Source organism: Homarus americanus, unplaced genomic scaffold, assembly GCF_018991925.1.
Source record: "Homarus americanus isolate GMGI-L3 unplaced genomic scaffold, GMGI_Hamer_2.0 scaffold11302, whole genome shotgun sequence".
Lineage (NCBI taxonomy): Eukaryota > Metazoa > Arthropoda > Malacostraca > Decapoda > Nephropidae > Homarus > Homarus americanus.
Window position 1 is genome coordinate 1,325,231 of NW_024736744.1, and position 18,193 is coordinate 1,343,423.

Consider the following 18,193-nt stretch of genomic DNA (forward strand, 5'->3'; position numbering starts at 1 on the left):
ACAGTTTATTTACGTTTGTTCGTTTTTTTTGATGACATTATAAGAGAAAACGAATCTTTTATGGGTAACTGTTTTACTTTTTATTGTATTATATAATACAATAAAAAGTGTATAATTATACACCTTGTCACATATCAGTTGAGACATTGTTACATAACTACTTGACAAATTTCATAACCGAATGACAGAACACATATCGAATGACAATCTAAAATAACTGTTCGTTCATGCTAATGGAAATGATTGACATAAGTTATGAAGTTGACAGATGTGAACAATAAACCGACGTCTACATATAGTTTGAGAATGTAACAATTGGAGAATGACAGACCACCAACAGTTATTTTAGATTATCATTCGATATGTGTTCTGTCATTCGGTTATGAAATTTGTCAAGTAGTTATGTAGCAATGTCTCAACTGATATGTGACAAGGTGTATTGAAATTACTTCTCTTTATCTTCTTCGCCACTGACCGGCCTGTGTATCTATCTGTATATATATGTATGTATGTATGTATGTATGCATGTATCTATCTATCTATCTATCTATCTATTACCAATCAGCGATAACTACCCATTAGGGTACGATACAGTTGAGTAAATCGGTGATGTTGGCAGCCCTGAATGGTCAACAAATGACTGTCTCCGAAGCTGAAGAATTTGGATTATATTATTGTATTTATCTTTGTATTTATTTTTCCGTAAAGTTTTCCTGATTGTTATTTTTTCTATATTACGATATAAATTAATTTACACCAAAATTTACCTTAAAATTTGTATTGAAATTTGTATATACGATTGAGGTTGTATATATTTTGTTATGATTCCTCATTCGGACAAGGCTTGGCAGGAAGACAAGTAATATAGAGCAGTGATTGGCTGGTGGCCGCAGTGCTCCTGGAGACGCCGAGGTGGAAGTGCTGCCGGTCGTCTCTCTCACCTGACAGACGTTGATCTTTAAAGGTATAGTTTGTTTTATTTTCAATTTATTTCAGTGGTTAAATTTATTATTCGATTTTGTACCAAGTGATTTATTTTAAAAGGAAATAATTTAAACAGACTTAAATAATATTGAAGATACACAATGACGAGTTAATGAACAAGCATAGGTTAATGGTCGTTAACTATCACATTGACTAGTTACTATAGAGAATACTATACTAGTTTTGGCTAGTGCTTTTATTTAAATTAATAAAATATGGTTTAGTTTTGGTCACCGTAAACACTCCGTTAATACTTGTTTGTTCCTCATAAACTTTTTCATTTCTTTACAGATGATGGATCCAATTGGTTGTGTCGCTGTCGTGCTGCAGACCAGTTTGCTGCATCAATGGTCGTCAGCGTGGGTCACCTTATTGGCTGAGGTTAGAAAGTTTGTTTTGAGGTGAAATGTAAAGTCTACTTCACTTTAAACTTTGCCACTGGGGTCTAGAGACGGTCGAACGCATCTAGACGACGTTGGCAAGTGTACTGGGCAAGTACCGATTGTTACATTTTTGGCAAGTACTGGGCATGAACTGGCTGTTACAGTTGGCATGTACTGGCTCTCCTGTTACTGTGGAAAGTACTGGGCATGTACTCACTGTTGGCAAGTACTGGGCATTTATTATGTACTAGCTATGTTACACTGTTGGCAAGTACTGTACTGTAGTCACAAAACGGCTCTCACTCGGTGCCGTCACAGCAGATTGTTCCAACAGTTCACAACTCGCTACAAAAAAAAATGCATTAAAGTTTTCTGGACTTGTGGCATCAACCATAAGCTGTGGCCTCTAGTGGGGCGGGCTTCTGCTAGTTATGAACACCAGACATGAGTAATGACCTATTACATGTTTATAAACTTTTATTAAGTCACACCTTGCCTGTCTATAAGCTGGACAATAGCATTAACCAATTGGCTCTACTTTACACAATATGCCAATCACTCTTAATACTGTTATTCATACGTCATCTGTTTCAATATAGGACTTGGGTATGTCCTTTTCCAGTCATTGGGGGAACGTTGTGCTTGTTTATGCTTCTGTACAACGAGATTTAATGAGGTCAGGAAGCTCATTGTACATCTTAACACCTGAAGCTCGCCATCAGGGCTCTACTGTCTGTACCTTTATGGTGTTAGTGCAGTTTGGACCAATACACGGCGGACTGTTCTAACCATCCCAACCTTTACGTCTCCTTATTGGGAGTATTTCTAACCCCATTTCAACCAGGGGGCCAAGAATGACAGAAATGAATCTTGAAGTTTTTCCATACTTTTGGGGGATAACAAACTGTTACTTTCCCCCGGAATTAAAGGTCAAATTAGATTGTCACACCAAAATACACAGGATAAACTAACGGGGCATATTGGCCGAAACTGCTATTTTACCAAGTTCAGTTTTGATAATGTGTTTTAATACATGAATGAGAACATGTCATTGTTGCCACTCCCCAAACACATGGGAGGTTTACATCCTCTTGTGAACACTCATTAACGCCTCTCGTCTTGCCCTGATCTAAGTGTGTAACTATGATCTTAGTCAAGAGTCTGATGTGCCCACATGTAGAAAGATTTTGAGGCTTTGACTTCATTTGGAATCGGACTGGCTATCTTGCTCAGTGTTCATACAATCTGAATGGACTGTGTTGAGTCGGTGGGTTTGGTCTGGAGTATACAGTACAGTATATTTTATCAAACGGTTTACTGGCTGTGATATTCAGCATAGTGTCTGCATTCCTGTTTCTCAGTGTAATTTCATTCCTCCAGTCAGTGTCGCCAGTAGCCCATAATGCTGTGTACAGTATTAATGCTTTTAAACTGGCTTGGCTTAATAAACTTCAGTTCTGTGATCTATAAATACATCCAACAAGGATTAAGTCTTTTGCCTTTAGTTTAATTTTCCATTTATATTCAGTCCTTCTCTTACCCCCCAAGTACCTTCACCTGGTTGGCTCTTAAGCTCCTGTACAGTAACAGAATCCTTCTTAAGTTAGCCGCCAAAATAACTTCAGTCAACCTTGGCATTATTAACTTGTCTGCCTCTATAGTTATCAATTTGTTACGTTGTTCCCAGTACAGGTAACTACACCTGTAATCTATATGAACCTTATACCTAGTGAAGAATGTGGATTACATCTGTTATAAATGGTGGAATTGTTTAATTATATTTATTTAACTTTACAAGGAACTTTCATGTAGTGGTAAAGAATTGTAAATTAATGCTCTGGGTTGACGGCCTGTTGATGTTTATAGACAGTCATTGGGTGAGTAACTCATAATTGTAAATGTTAAGTTTCTTCAAATTTTAACTTCTTTTCATTAATTTTTCGCCATTTTGTTTATTAATGTTGCTGCATTCTTACAGGAAATTGAGAAAATGTTGAATGTTACTTTGCCTTACTCTTACCAACAGCTCTTGAAAGTAGTAATGTTCATCAATAATAAAGTACTGTACTATAAAACATTATGGGGGGGTGGGCAGTTAACCAGTATAATCAGGGGATGACTACTTAATACTTGTAATACTGTACACTGTATCCAAGCTTACATAATACTTTTAATACTGTATTCAAGTTTATCAGTGATATCATCAATAGTTAAAGAGCTGTTAAAAATAAGGTTGCTTAACTCTGTGTTGTTCTCCACTTAAGTTGTGCTGTAATGCTTCATTTATTCAGTAGACTAGTTGACAGGTGTTCCTTAATATACAACAGTTTTATTCCTGGTAATATGTTCATTTAGTGGAAGTAATTTATATATTATTGGTTTATGTTCTGGAGGGAAAATCTTTATTCATATACAGATAAAAGTGGCATCAAAATGGGATTTATTCACTGTGCGCTTCTGTGTAGTCTAGACTTTTGTTGAAACTATCAGGTATATGTGCTGTTTATTGGGGGATACCTGTAATGTACTGTAGGTATAATATTTAATTTAATCATACAGAGTTGTAACAATTCATTCCAGGATGATGACTTAAAGATGAAGGATCCAACAAATGACCCGAGAGTTTTCTGGTGAACGGGCTCTTACTGCACGGCCCTACACTAGTCCAGGGTAACTCATTGTGGTTTCTTCACTAAACTCTCAACAAAGTACAGTACAGTATTTGTAATTCATGAACTGCTGTGTCTAGTTAACTCTTATGTATGTACAGTATATATATATATATATATATATATATATATATATATCTTGATAAAATCACACGGGAAAATGGAAACAACGGAGTACCTTAGCTATCGTCTTTATTCATCTGAAGATGTCTTGAATAAAGACGATAGCTAAGGTACTCCGTTGTTTCCATTTTCCCGTGTGATTTATCAAGATTTATCTTATCCACGTTTTCATTGTGGATTTACATGAAATATATATATATATATATATATATATATATATATATATATATATATATATATATATATATATATATATATATATATATATATATATATATATATATATATATATATATATATATATATATATATATATATATATATCGATAAAGTATTAGTACAGTACAATATTAGGGATGCACCAATTAATGTAAGTTAAAGATATATCAATATTTTGTGGAATAATCAGTATTAGTAAGCAAAGTATTAGCCGATGCCATTTTGCTGTGTTTTGGGTGAAGAAATTAATCGGTAAAATTTTTATTACGGGCAAAATACAGTAATTACGGAAACCAGCTTTAGTCTGTTCACTTATTATGGTCATGTCACTCGTCCGCCGATCATTGTCTCGTAGTTGTGATGGATAACATGGCAGTGTCCTCTGTGCAGATTTACAGCACTTCATTTTATGGTAATGAATATATTATCAGGACAGACAAAGTAACTTTTATTTATTGAGAGAAAAATAATCTGGTAAAGACTGTCGCTGATGAGAAAGTTTGTTTCATATATTGTAGCATTGTTAAAGTACATTAGATATTTATTTACCAATATTACTCAAATTAGAACTAAGAAAGACCTGGTACAATATTAACCTATAATGAACGACACTCAGTAGGTCGTTGAGGCTGGAGAGGAATTCTTGATAACAAAATTAGTCAATGATAAATAACTCCCTTTAAAGATTATATTTTATTAGAGAATGAGTAAATGCAGATTAAATGTCTCAAAATAAGTCTTAAACATTATCAAGTCTCTATTTGAGTTATAACATTAGTCCGTACTTTATATTATACCGTACAGTAAATATTTAATGTAGACAATATACAGTACATGGTATTCTTCCTTGATGGTTGCACCTTCTAACAGCCTTTAAATTATTTACCTATAAATAGTTGACCACTTGATTAGCGAGTTATGATAATAATTACTGCGTGTTGTGCCGGGTTGACTTAAAACACTGAAATAATGATGAAACCCAGCTGCTCTTAATATTGCAGCTTCAAGAATTCCGTAAGACTATTAATAAAGTTGATGTATTTGTGGACGGGTTCTCTACCACCAGAGTAAATTGATTTATTTAAATGCTGTATTTAACTGATATTTTACTTTGTTCATAGTCCGAGTTTGGTGGTGAGACTATATAGTGACTTCATTGTTATGCCTGCATGATAAAATTGATCAAAATTATAGCATTAAATCTAAATATGTGTTTTGAATCTGGCGGCAGATTACTGGAAAAGTTTTAAATATGGTTATTAATGGTGCATCACTAATGTTCTTCAATTACTGTACTAGATTAAATGGATTAATGTAGCACTTCTGAAGAGGATAAAACCTTCAGTTTAGGGTCATGTTAAAATACTGTATTAGGATAAAATAGTATTAAAATATCTTACTTTAAACCTTTTATAGGTAATAACTTTTGACTTTACTCTTAACTACTTACAACTTTAAAAAATGATAATTTAATACATAAAATTTAAAATTAAGTAAATTAACTTTTGCTCAATGCTGAACTTGGTGAAATAATTCATAAATATAGATGTAAACTTGCCTGCATTTTGTATACTTTAGAAATAATAAATTACTCTCAGCAACTTTAACCTTTAATAAACAAGACTGTACTGGGCCCAAGATATTCATTGATGTAAATTTAGTTAAAATTAATTGTTGACAAATCAATAATTCCCAGAGCATAGTCGTTGAAAGCCAAAACATTTTAAATATATTAACAAAACTATGAACCAAAGATGCAGGTTTATTGTAGTTATGACTTGGTAACTCTTATGGTTAAGCTAAGCATGTACAATATACATGGTTAGGTTAAGTTGATGTACAGTTACTGATAATATTCCCTGAACACTTAGCAGTATGTTATCAAAGATCATTAGGTGAAGGATTTCAATTACGAAATTTAGATTTTTGTAAGTAATTTGTACATTTGGTCCTTAAGTGTTAAATTATCTAAAACACTACAGAACATTTAGTCATTATTATATTTTAAATAATTTTCTGGTTAAATAAATGTGATTATTAATTTTACATTTTATTTTGTACAGAAATATTATTCTGGACTTTGGTTGGTGGTTACCACCAAGCTGGACTGCCTACTGCTGCCCTGGACCTTGTCCTGGGCTGGACTACCTGCTGCTGCCGCCGCCGCCCTGGACTACCTGCTGCTGCCGCCGCCCTGGACTACCTGCTGCCGCCCTGGACTACCTGCTGCCGCCGCCGCCCTGGACTACCTGCTGCTGCCGCCGCCCTGGACTACCTGCTGCCGCCGCCCTAGACCACCTGCTGCCGCTGCCGCCCTGGACCACCTGCTGCCCCCGCCGCCCTGGACTACCTGCTGCCGCAGCTGCTCTGCTAAAGAAAAATTTATAATGCCATTAAGTTTCCATTAATAAATGTTTAAATGTCATTACCAGTATTCATTAACCTTTTCTTTACAACTTGAACAGAAAAGTTCAGTTTCACATTTTGAAGCCAAATACTTTCATAAAGCATCTGAAAAATTATATATACAAATATAATAAACAAATAAAATATACAAATGACACAAAGATAATATACAAATGAAACAAATATAAAACATATATAAATATATATAACATAACAAAGATATATAAATAAAAAAAAACAAATATGAAGAAAACTATAAATATAATAGAAAAATAGCTATGAATATGAAAAAATAGCTATAAATATGAAAAAATAGCTATAAATATGAAAAAATAGCTATAAATATGAAAAAATAGCTATAAATATGAAAAAATAGCTATAAATATGAAAAAATAGCTATAAATATGAAAAAATAGCTAAAAATATGAAAAAAATAGCATTTTTTATGAAAAAATGGCTAAAAAAAAGCAAAATTTCAGCCAAAAAATTAGCCTTTTTTTACCCTTAAGTGTTTTTTGAGTTTGCCATTGCCAGGACTAACGTTGAAAAAATTTGGTAAACGATAATCGGAAGAGTCTCCAGAGACCAGCCTTCAAATTATCATTCACCAATAATAAATAAAAAAAAAAGCGTAAAGAACTACCTGGCCGTGGGGAGATTAACTCAGTAGGGGCCCAGTGAGTTACTCTCCCCCCGTCCAGGTAGTCGGTTATGCCTTATAATACACAGATGCCAAGTTGGAGCTCTTAAGAACGGCACAAATGTTTTACCCCTAAAACCACACAATTTCTTATTACTCAAATTTTGCCCAGGTAAAATTTTGGTCATTTTTGGACTTAGAATATTTTTAACGATGGATTTTTGGACTTAGAATATTTTTAACGATGGATTTTTGGACTTAGAATATTTTTAACGATGAATTTTTCGACTTAGAATATTTTTAACAATGAATTTTTGGACTTAGAAATATTACTGTTAAGCACATCTAGATAAATACAAAAATATTAGCATAATCAGATTTAATACATGAAAAAAATTCTGACATTTCGGTGCTACTATAATATGCAGTCTACTGGGGTATTTACACTGTACGCTCTACCCTTGTTAAATCGGATAGTTGTAATTCGGCTTAATTAGTATGTTTTCAAAAAATTAATCAAACGATTTGAATTTGGAATAAATCTGAAATAACTGAGTGGTTAAAAAAATTGCCTTGGTTGCCACATACAATATTCTATTTAAAATTATTGTACAAATATAAATATTTATAAAATATACTTACAATTATAAAGTAAATAATACCGCAATAAATAAATAATGTGAGATCGTAAAATGTAGATGATACTCCGAAGGTGTCATGGCCACACTGGTAAATGAAATAAAAACCCTCAATGGAGAAATAAAAGATGAAATTTTGGAGCTAGAGTACCAAGACCCTCTTCAGCCAACTAACAACAAAACAAAACACTTTCTAAATATCATCCACATATTATCAGTTCACCTCACAATGTGCAGTAAGTCTTACATTTATTTATTATTGTATTATTTACTTTATTATTACTGTTTGTGCACTTAAAAAATATTTGTTTGCACAGTAATTATAAATAGAGTATTTTATGTGGCAGTCAAGGCATGGTAACTGAGTATGTTTGTTGGTTGGAATAATGAGGAACAAATTGAACAGAAAATGAATGAATAATTGAACACAAAAAATTAGAAATTGTCGAATAATATCAAAATATTTGGAACTCAGTTAGTAATTTGTACTTTCAATAATTCTGTGGACCACAAACTGCATTAAACCCTCATTGACTCGACAAAAAGAGACTCTGGGTCACTCGAATTACTGAAAATACGAATTAACCGAGTTCCGATTATTTTAACATTATTCAACAATTTCTCATTTTTTGGTGTTGAATTATTCATTCATTTTCTGTTCAGATTGTTCCTCATTATTCCAACCAACAAACATACTCAGTTACTATAGCAGCACCAACATTTCTTTACAACCTGTCCTCATGTTATTCTTTGCCTACCTCTAACTACCCACATTCATTCGTGTATCTCTTGACCAAGTTAGTTTCCTCCTTTCTCTCCTGAACCATCTCAGTTTAGCCTCCAGGTACTGTACTTCTCTCTGTTGCCAATCATCTTCCACATCTCACACAATCTTCTTTTCTCTTTTTATCTCTCTGTTTCCACTTCATCATTCCCGCCATCAACCACACTCAACAGAACATCTTTTATTATGGCCCAGCATCTTGGTACACTGCCCCTCACTGGCTGTTTCCTAGCCTCTCAACTCACAAGAAAATGTTTCCTTTACATTCAGTTCCTTCACAATTCCCACACTCTCCTTCTTCGAACATCCACCTTCTTCCTCTCCCTCCATCTTTAAGTAACATGTCAAACACACACAAGCACCCTTAACAAGCAACTTGTTCTAATTTCCTGACAAAAATATAGCCAATCTGGGTTTCTGTGCCACCTGCCTTAGGCCTACATGGTCAGCCTACTTGCCCTCTTCTTAAACACATGTTACATACCATCCCCAAACTCAAGTGTTCTTTCACCTTCAGTATTCCTTATCCCAAAGCCTTTCCCACCATGCACACCTTCATAACCCAGCGAGACAAATTTAGAAAATAAAAAGGTTTGTTTTAACGGAGATCACTACATTATAAACTGTATCTCCTACAACAACATTAACTAGCATGACTATAACAGAATAATTGACACTTAAGTCACTCAACAGATTTTACGGCAACATTAAATGACACCGAACTATTGAGATTGAATTCCTTAACTAAACCGTAAATACATTTAGTGTAACGTAAATGGTAAAGATATGTAAAGTACCGGAACAATTCAACAGTCTCACTAAATCATATTAATTCTAAAGTCCTTAAAAACACAAAAGAATATAATAATTTCAAATCATATTGTGATGGCATTCTAAGTCCAGGTAAATTTAAAAGATAAATTTAGCCAAATTATACCTGAATAAAAAGTGATAAATAAAGGTGTTCTGGTTTATAATTAAAATAAGACAAATTGTCAATCTTCCAGAGCCACAGCTAAACACCTCAGTTTAATACTGACCTCCACCTCACACTGGCTCACACTACAACAGAGTAACACCTGTGATGAAACAACATTATCAGGGAAAAGATCAAAATATTTACATACACTAGACCACTTTAGATAGATAGATATATAATTATTACCGTATGCAAACTTATCATATAAGTTTACAATTGGTTCAATCTGCATATAGCCAATACAGGTATACAGTTCAACATGTATATACACAATTCAGGTATACAGTTCAGCATGTATATAGACAATGCAAGTACCTGTATACAGTTTATGGAAAATACTGTACAGGTACCCAATGCTGTATTATACAACATAAGAATCTTTACTACAGAACAGAACTATTTGTGTCAGACCTCAGGTTAGCTTCTATATATAACCTTTGATTTAAAGACCAACAGTAGAGCACGTATGTGAAGCCACAGTCTGGGTACAGTTGTGATGCCAGGACAAATAAGGCAGCTACAGGTACCTTCTTTATCACTTAGTTAATGATCATCCCTCCCTACCATCCCTACAGCTAACTTCTGCAGGTGATGACTACCATCCCTACAGCTAACTTCTGCAGGTGATGACTACCATCCCTGCAGCTAACTTCTGCAGGTGATGACTACCATCCCTGCAGCTAACTTCTGCAGGTGATGGCTGCCATCCCTAAAGCTAACTTCTGCAGGTGATGGCTGCCATCCCTAAAGCTAACTTCTGCAGGTGATGGCTGCCATTTGAGAGTTATGAATGTAATCCATCCTCATTTACTCAATGAAGATTATAGAGGAACAGTCCTTAGTGTTCCTGACCTGCATCTGATAATGGCTGAACCACATCATCAAGGGCAAAAGTAAGTAATAAAAAAGGGCTTTGTTATAAACCATCAAGTGCCGTTGAGGACGTCTGTGTTGATACAGAGTTGTGACCTTCTGAATCCTGCCAAGTTAAACCTTTTAAGGAAGGTCTTCACTCCCTGCAGTAGTTTGTAACAGGTGGGTCAGACCTGCACAGTACCAGACTCACACCACCGACTTAACATCAAAATATTTATCATTGTCACCTCAGAGATCCACTACATCCTCACACAATAATATTTCTTGGCTTTTCCACAATAAAGGCCAGAAGGAAGATGGAGTGGCAAGAGAAGGCCGCCTTATAGTTGTGTGTGATCAAGACTCATTCATCGGTAGCATAAATGTTGAAGCTCGCTATGGCTGAGTCAGCATTATATTATGATTCACATTTGTATAAGTTAACGTAGCGACAACATAACTACCAGTAATGAGCCGTTTGGGCAGTTGGTCTGCTAAAACTGTACAGTATAGGAGGAAACTGTAGTTCTTGTACCTGCAGAAAACCTGCCATGTTTGGTAGTGAGGGTAACATCTGTCCCAGGCTGGGGAATGAACCCAGGACACAGTAATGCACCACTAAAGATATACAACTGATGTATCTGAGAGACAATCACCAGTGTTTTGGTATAAAAACAATAAACAACACTTTCATGGTTCTATATCACTAAAGTGGTCTAGTTGCTGAATATATTGGACATTTTCCTGCAAATATTTGTATTCCAGGTATTAATCACATGCATTGTCAACTGTCTATCATGGTTAGCACAGTAGTTCTGTCTACAGTACATATAAGACAGACATACTGTAGACAGATGGGCAGAAAGATGTAGAGAGATAGACTGAGAGATATACCATATTTCCCACCATATAAGACATATTTTTAACCTAACAAATGTCTCCATAATTCACCCTACATCATATACACCAAGCCAAGCTGTGTTATTGTTATTTTTCAACTCTTATTTTAGGGTAGATACTATATGTCATTTTATTCATTTGTTTATTACTGTTATATGCACCTGCAGTCATTCATACAGAGTGTATAAAAGAAATGATTACCATAAGGTCAAAAAATAAAGAAAATAAAAACTTCTGATGTCCATGAGAGTTAGTGGTGGATCGTGGGAGAGGAAGGGGGTAGGTGGGAATGGTTACAGGGATCTAAGCCTCTCCCTACCAGGCCAAGCTGAGAGCTGCATCATTGTTATTTTTCAACTCGTAGTTTTCGGTAGATATATGTAGTTATATTTACCTTTTGTTAACTGTTACATCCACACACAATCATTCAGAGTTAACAAAATAAAATTAAAAGAAATGATTATGAAAAGGTCAATAAACATTTATTACGTCGGCAGGAGTCAGCCCACGAGGGGGGAGCACACCCGTCTCCTACATCTTTAGTGAAACAATTGTCAAATGGCAAGGAAGTATTTTTTCCTCCCTTTTATTTATTATTATTATTTTTATTCGTTCCTCACATTTACGGAGGAATACATTAGACTGCAGAGGGATAAAGACGCCACACTTATCCACACATTCTTGAAATTCAATGACGTGGTTGTGTGAAATGGTTTGCAGAGTAAAATCCGTGAACTTTTCTGGGACTATACAGTAAACCTTTCATGCTATATCAGTGGTTGCCTTTAATATGGTGAGAAATACAGTACAGTAGTATAGATAGATAGACTGAAAGTTAGACAGAAAGATAAAACAGAATCATCATCACCATCCAAATCATACAGCCATTTTCCACACCATCTCTTGCAGTCTGTCTTGTCAGGTTCTAAGATCATTTCTTACAATCTCTCCCCATGTCATTCTTGGCCTACCTACCACTGGCTCTCCTCCTAACCACATTTATTGTAGAATCATGCACCACATAACCCAGCTGGTCTCATCCATTCTCTCCACAGGCCTGATCTCAGTCTACTTTTTCGTAAATCTTGGCCGATACTCTCAATACCCAGCCGTCCTCTTACCTCTGAGCGGGGATTCTTATCTTTCAGCGTCACAGTACACATCCACCTCACCATTCTCATTTCAGCTCACTCAAGACTGCATATGTCACCCTCTTTAACTGCCCATATTTTCACGGATAAATAACACCACACTTCTCACACTAGTTGTATACATTTTTCCTTTCATGTGATGGGAAAGTCCTCTTGCTGACAATAAAGACAACAGTTCCCTAATCTTCCTCCAGCCATTTCTGACTCTTAACAATGAACAGAACCCTCTCCAGCACTGATCTTGTCACCCAGGCAGCAGAACTCATCCATGACTCACAACACAGCAGCCTTCAGCACCCCCTCCAGCACTGATCATGTTACCCAGGCAGCAGAACTCATCCATCATCCATGACTCACAATACAGCAGCCTTCAGCACCCCCTCCAGCACTGATCACGTCATCCAGGCAGCAGAACTCATCCACACAGTCCAGGGATAATCTTCAGTGTTGAGTTTCTTCAGTCTTGCTGTGGACACATATTTACCTGCACATACATAACACTTACAGTCAGCAACATCCAGCAGTCTGCCATCCACTCCACTGTACCTCTTGTGTACACACCTTCCTCACTCACTGTACCTCTTGTGTACCCACCTTCCTCACTCACTGTACCTCTTGTGTACCCACCTTCCTCACTCACTGTACCTCTTGTGAACCCACCTTCCTCACTCCACTGTACCTCTTGTGTACCACCTTCCTCACTCACTGTACCTCTTGTGTACCCACCTTCCTCACTCACTGTACCTCTTGTGTACCCACCTTCCTCACTCACTGTACCTCTTGTGAACCCACCTTCCTCACTCACTGTCAATATCTTTCTTACTGATAGCATAGATATAGATAAGACAGATGCTTGTATAGACAAAGACAGTCTGACAGATGCTATAGATACCAAAAGACAGACTGACCGACATACAGGTATTGAAAGACTGATAGAAAGATATAGAGAAACAGATAGATAAATATAGACAGTTAGAAAGACAAAAAAACATACCTGTAACAGTAGTGTCTCCATGATCCAGTTGTTAATTTCTCAAGGGTTTAGTCGTTACTCATCTGTAACAAACAAACAAAGAACATTTTATATATACACAACAGTTTATGATAAAATATGTCCATGAATTAATAGTTATCCAATAGGTGTTTGTTTTATGCAAGTTTGGTTTAGGTGAACTTTCTTGGGACTGTAAACCGTGCATGCTTGAGAGACTCAGTAATTTTTGCATTAAAATGTAAGAACACAGCATAAATGATGTTTTAAATATTTTCAGTGCATTTTATTACTGTATTTCGAGGTTATTAATTAACACTTATTTACTCATTTTCTTTTAAATTTTCAACCCAGATCATTAATATTCCCTTCTAAATCAGTGGTACATTTAATACAATGGGAAATACAGGAGTTTAGACATATAGATGGGTAATATACATGGCTTGGTTGACGGACAGACACAGCAAGAGATATAAAAATATAAATACCCCCTGTACTTGGTAGATGCTGACAGATATAGATAAGCCATGAGGAGAGATAGATATACTACACTGTACTGTACTGTGCAGGGGTCACCAGGTACGAACAGGTTCTGTTCCTGAGGAAGTTCTTAAGTTGGATTTGTACATAAGTCGGAACACATGGTATGTGCATACCGTACTTACAGAACAATGTTTAAAATCCCACTATACCATAACGTAAGCCCTTATATACATCCAAAATCATTTAATTTAAGAAAAAAGAAGAAATAGAATGACAAAATACAGTAAATGAAAGTAAAAAATAATTCATCAGGTAAATACAATACTGTAAATTTCAAGCTTAACCCCGTTTGTATCGGTGGGCGTTCGTAAGTCGGTGACCCCCTATACCGTACTGTACTGTACTGTATATAAATTGACAGACTGACAAATATTTGTACTGATATATAGATTAACAGATATAGATAGATAGATTGTCTGATAGATAATAGATATATAAATTGATAAATATAGATATGGAAAATATACTGAAAGGCACATAGAGACGGACAGATAGAAAGACAGAGACACAAACATACATTAGCAGTTTGATAGACAGAAAGATATAAAAAGAAACACAGAAATGACTAACGGGAACACAGTTACAACTTGTCCACAGTTTGATGGGAATAAAGATTTCCTCTATAGGTTATGAGAGCTGCCCCTTAAGTTTACCTTGCCATAGGTGGTGGTGGTGCCAGTGTGATAGAGCCATGGTGGTGGTGGTGATAGTGATGCCACAGCTTTTGTTCCATGCTCCAGTTGGTCATTTTCAGCTATGACAGAACAGTTCAATTACCCAAAGTTTTGTTGTAACATCTCCTGTAACAAATAAAATATCATAGTTACGTACTGTACTATAAAGAACTTGGGAAGGTTAGGTTAAGGGTTATGTTAGATTCTTTAAGAGGGCAGAGGAGGTAAGTCAAGTCCTTCAATTTCTTCTGGTTAGGTTGGATTAGACAAGTAGCTACGTGTACATACTGATTTTTGAGTTCTTAGGTTACGTATTTTATCTTTTTGTTTGGCAAAAAGTTATTTCCTCCACCATTTTTTAGATGTTCTTGATAAACTGAAAAACGTTTCTTCTATTGAAAAGTTTCCTAACTCGGCTCCATAACTCTTGCACCTGTTCTTAAATAGTACACTTTTTAAAATTATCTGTAATAGTTAGTTTAAGTTAGGATTGATTTAATCAGTTTTTTGCATGTTTTACCCCACAATTTCTCTGTATTTCAATGCCCTGCCTGCTTTGTGTGATCAGAATTGCCAGAGTGCTGTAACAGCACCGAGTGTGAACTCTTTCAAGACCAGACTTGACCTGCACTGGAGCAGGTACAGACAATTCAGGAGCCAGTGCAAGCCCAGTACTTGCCAACAATGCTTTTGACAGAAATGCGACCAACTGCCCAAGCGGCTAACGAGCCAATCAGTAGCAAAGAAGATAAAAGTGAGCAAAAAAAGCAATAGGTTCTATGCATTGCCATTTTAATTTTCTTACTTAGGATCATCCAAACAACATCTAAAAATTTGGTGCAATTCCATTAAACCCTTCTGTTCCATCATTACCTACTGTAGTACACTATTGGAGTGAGGCAGCTGCTTTACCGTGACTATCATTATCTTCAAAATCACTTAACACAGACTGACAGTATATTGTTACTCTACGTTGACAGTTTCCTGCAGTCAACATTAAAGCATACAGTCATATGTCCTCGTTTAGTTCTGGCCCAACAGATGAGACCACAATACCCATAAAAGAACTCACTGCTTCATTAAACTATATAAAATGAGTTACTGGTATAATAACAAACATACATACCTGCATCAGTTATTAAGGTGATTGTCCATTGAGTTAGAGGAGGTTCAGGTGAGTTTGTTAATTAGAGGAGGTTCTGTTCAGGTGAGTTGTTGACAGCTTTGGGTCTGTCAGTGTTGCCAGCTGCCTGACACTCGCCAGGTGTTGACAGTGTTGCCAACCGTAGATTCTGGAGCAAAATGTCTTGTGATTTAGGAAAATTTCTGTAGATCTTGATTTAGTGACAGTTAATGACGGAATTATTTTTCGAAATGTTTAACCGTTCACCTAAATAAATGGGAAAATGACGTTCGTGTGGTTAAATCACATTTTATCCTCTTCACCAGTGATTTTTATGACAACCAATTTTCCTCCCAGTTTTCCTGTACAAAAACTGCTGCTCTACCACCTTACTTTTACTCGTTTGTTCTATTTTCACTTAGATTAATAGTTTACCATACAGATTAAACCTAGTATATTGACAATAAGGTTATCTTAGGGGTAGAGTTAGTAGTGATAGGTGGCCTTCTCTCACCGCCACATGTCGACGCCTCAGGTCATGGGGACGTAGCCCGCCCATAACAGGTGAGAGAATAACTATCTACTGTAATGTGTTTTACTTACTATGACTGTCAGATATTTCCTTAATCATTACCGAATATGACAATTAAACTATTTGTAAGTACCGGTATTATTATCCATCAATACTGTAATATATGTCACAGGTCACAGGTATGTTGAGTGGTGAATGTGGTGGACGTGGAGCACCAGGTGTCATCAGTGTGTCAAGGAGTGAGGTTTACGTCTAGGGGCTCCGTAATCTGTAGTACATGTATCTAGTTTTAATATTTATGTACGAGGATATTTCAGATAAATTTATACCCTGAATTTTTGTGTCTATAGTGATATTTTATGGGGGAAAAATATAACATATGAATTTATAATTGTTCCATTTTTATAAGTGCTTTTAATTGGTGAAAATGCTGTGGTAAGTTAATTATTATACAGCGTCTATACTTATTTGACCAATTTGGAATACTGTCCAATGCATGAACAATTTCTGTACAGATATCATAATTGTGACGTGATTATGCCTGGGGCTACTGACAGGTAAATTTAATTAGCAGGACACGATATGTGTATTTCTTCGTATCTTGCTCTTACGATAACAGTTTTTATTTTCCTAAACACTGTTATTACGATATAGAAACACATCACTGGTGAAACAGGAGTGAAACCTAACAAAATCTTAACTTATCCTAATGTAATCTAAGCCAAATCTAACTTAATTTATTGTGATCAAACCTAACTTATCCTTATCTAACCTAACCAATAATATACTGTACTAGGGTTCGGTTCCTAATAATCCTGAAATTCAATTATTCTCATATTTCTTTTCTAATAATTAATCTGTAACGTACAATTCATTAAACAAAAGTTTACTAAAGTTCCATTATGTGACCCTTATGTTATTAAAATTTATATGGCTAAGGTAAATTTCTGAATAATTATGATTACTATTATTATTATTATTACTATTATTATTATTAATATTATTATTATTGGCGCCAACAGAATATCAAACAATTTTATCTTTACAATCAATCGTTCAGACAAATTAAGACACTTTTCTTCTCTAATGTTCCCCGCGCGGCCCTGTATTATTATTATTGTTATGATTAGTTATTTAATTAAAGTGATACTCTTTAATACTACGGTTACACCTTTAAACTCATTCAAAGTTATTTAAGTCCGGCATTTTAACTCATTCATGACACTGTTTATTTACTTACGTTTTCTTTGTTGAGATAAAACGATAAAAGAAAATGAAACTTTTGATGGGATGACTACTGTAATCTTTTATTATGGTTGTAAGATTTAGCAATTATTTTAATTTAGTGTACTTTATTTTACTTTATCCTATTTGCCACTGATCGTCCTGTTAAACGCTTGGGAGATTAGTCACGTCTCTGTTAAGCACTGTTAGCAGGCATAGGCATAGGCAGGATTTTTTCCAGGGGGCTACAAGAAAGCAAGATAGGACCTGACAGTTACTTCAAAATAAGTGTATACATCCAGGTATACACATAGATTTTGTGAAGGCTTTAGACAACGTACCCCATGAAAGGCTGAAGATTAAACTGGAAAGGTA

General features: G+C 35.4%; 2 long non-coding RNA genes across 3 annotated transcripts; one reads left to right on the plus strand and one right to left on the minus strand.

Moving 5' to 3' along the window:
* Positions 1 to 836: 836 nt before the first annotated feature.
* Positions 837 to 6,589, plus strand: LOC121872438. The gene is made up of 4 exons (XR_006090080.1): positions 837 to 964; positions 1,276 to 1,365; positions 3,948 to 4,037; positions 6,442 to 6,589. It is a non-coding gene; the product is annotated as an uncharacterized LOC121872438 (long non-coding RNA).
* Positions 6,590 to 6,667: 78 nt separating this feature from the next.
* On the minus strand, positions 6,668 to 16,215 carry LOC121872439. 2 transcript variants are annotated; one of them, XR_006090081.1, is made up of 4 exons: positions 16,066 to 16,215; positions 14,919 to 15,065; positions 13,726 to 13,787; positions 6,668 to 6,748 (listed from the first exon to the last, which is right to left on the minus strand). It is a non-coding gene; the product is annotated as an uncharacterized LOC121872439 (long non-coding RNA). The 2 variants fall into 2 exon arrangements; XR_006090082.1 differs by having other exon boundaries at positions 6,680 to 6,745.
* Positions 16,216 to 18,193: the final 1,978 nt, after the last annotated feature.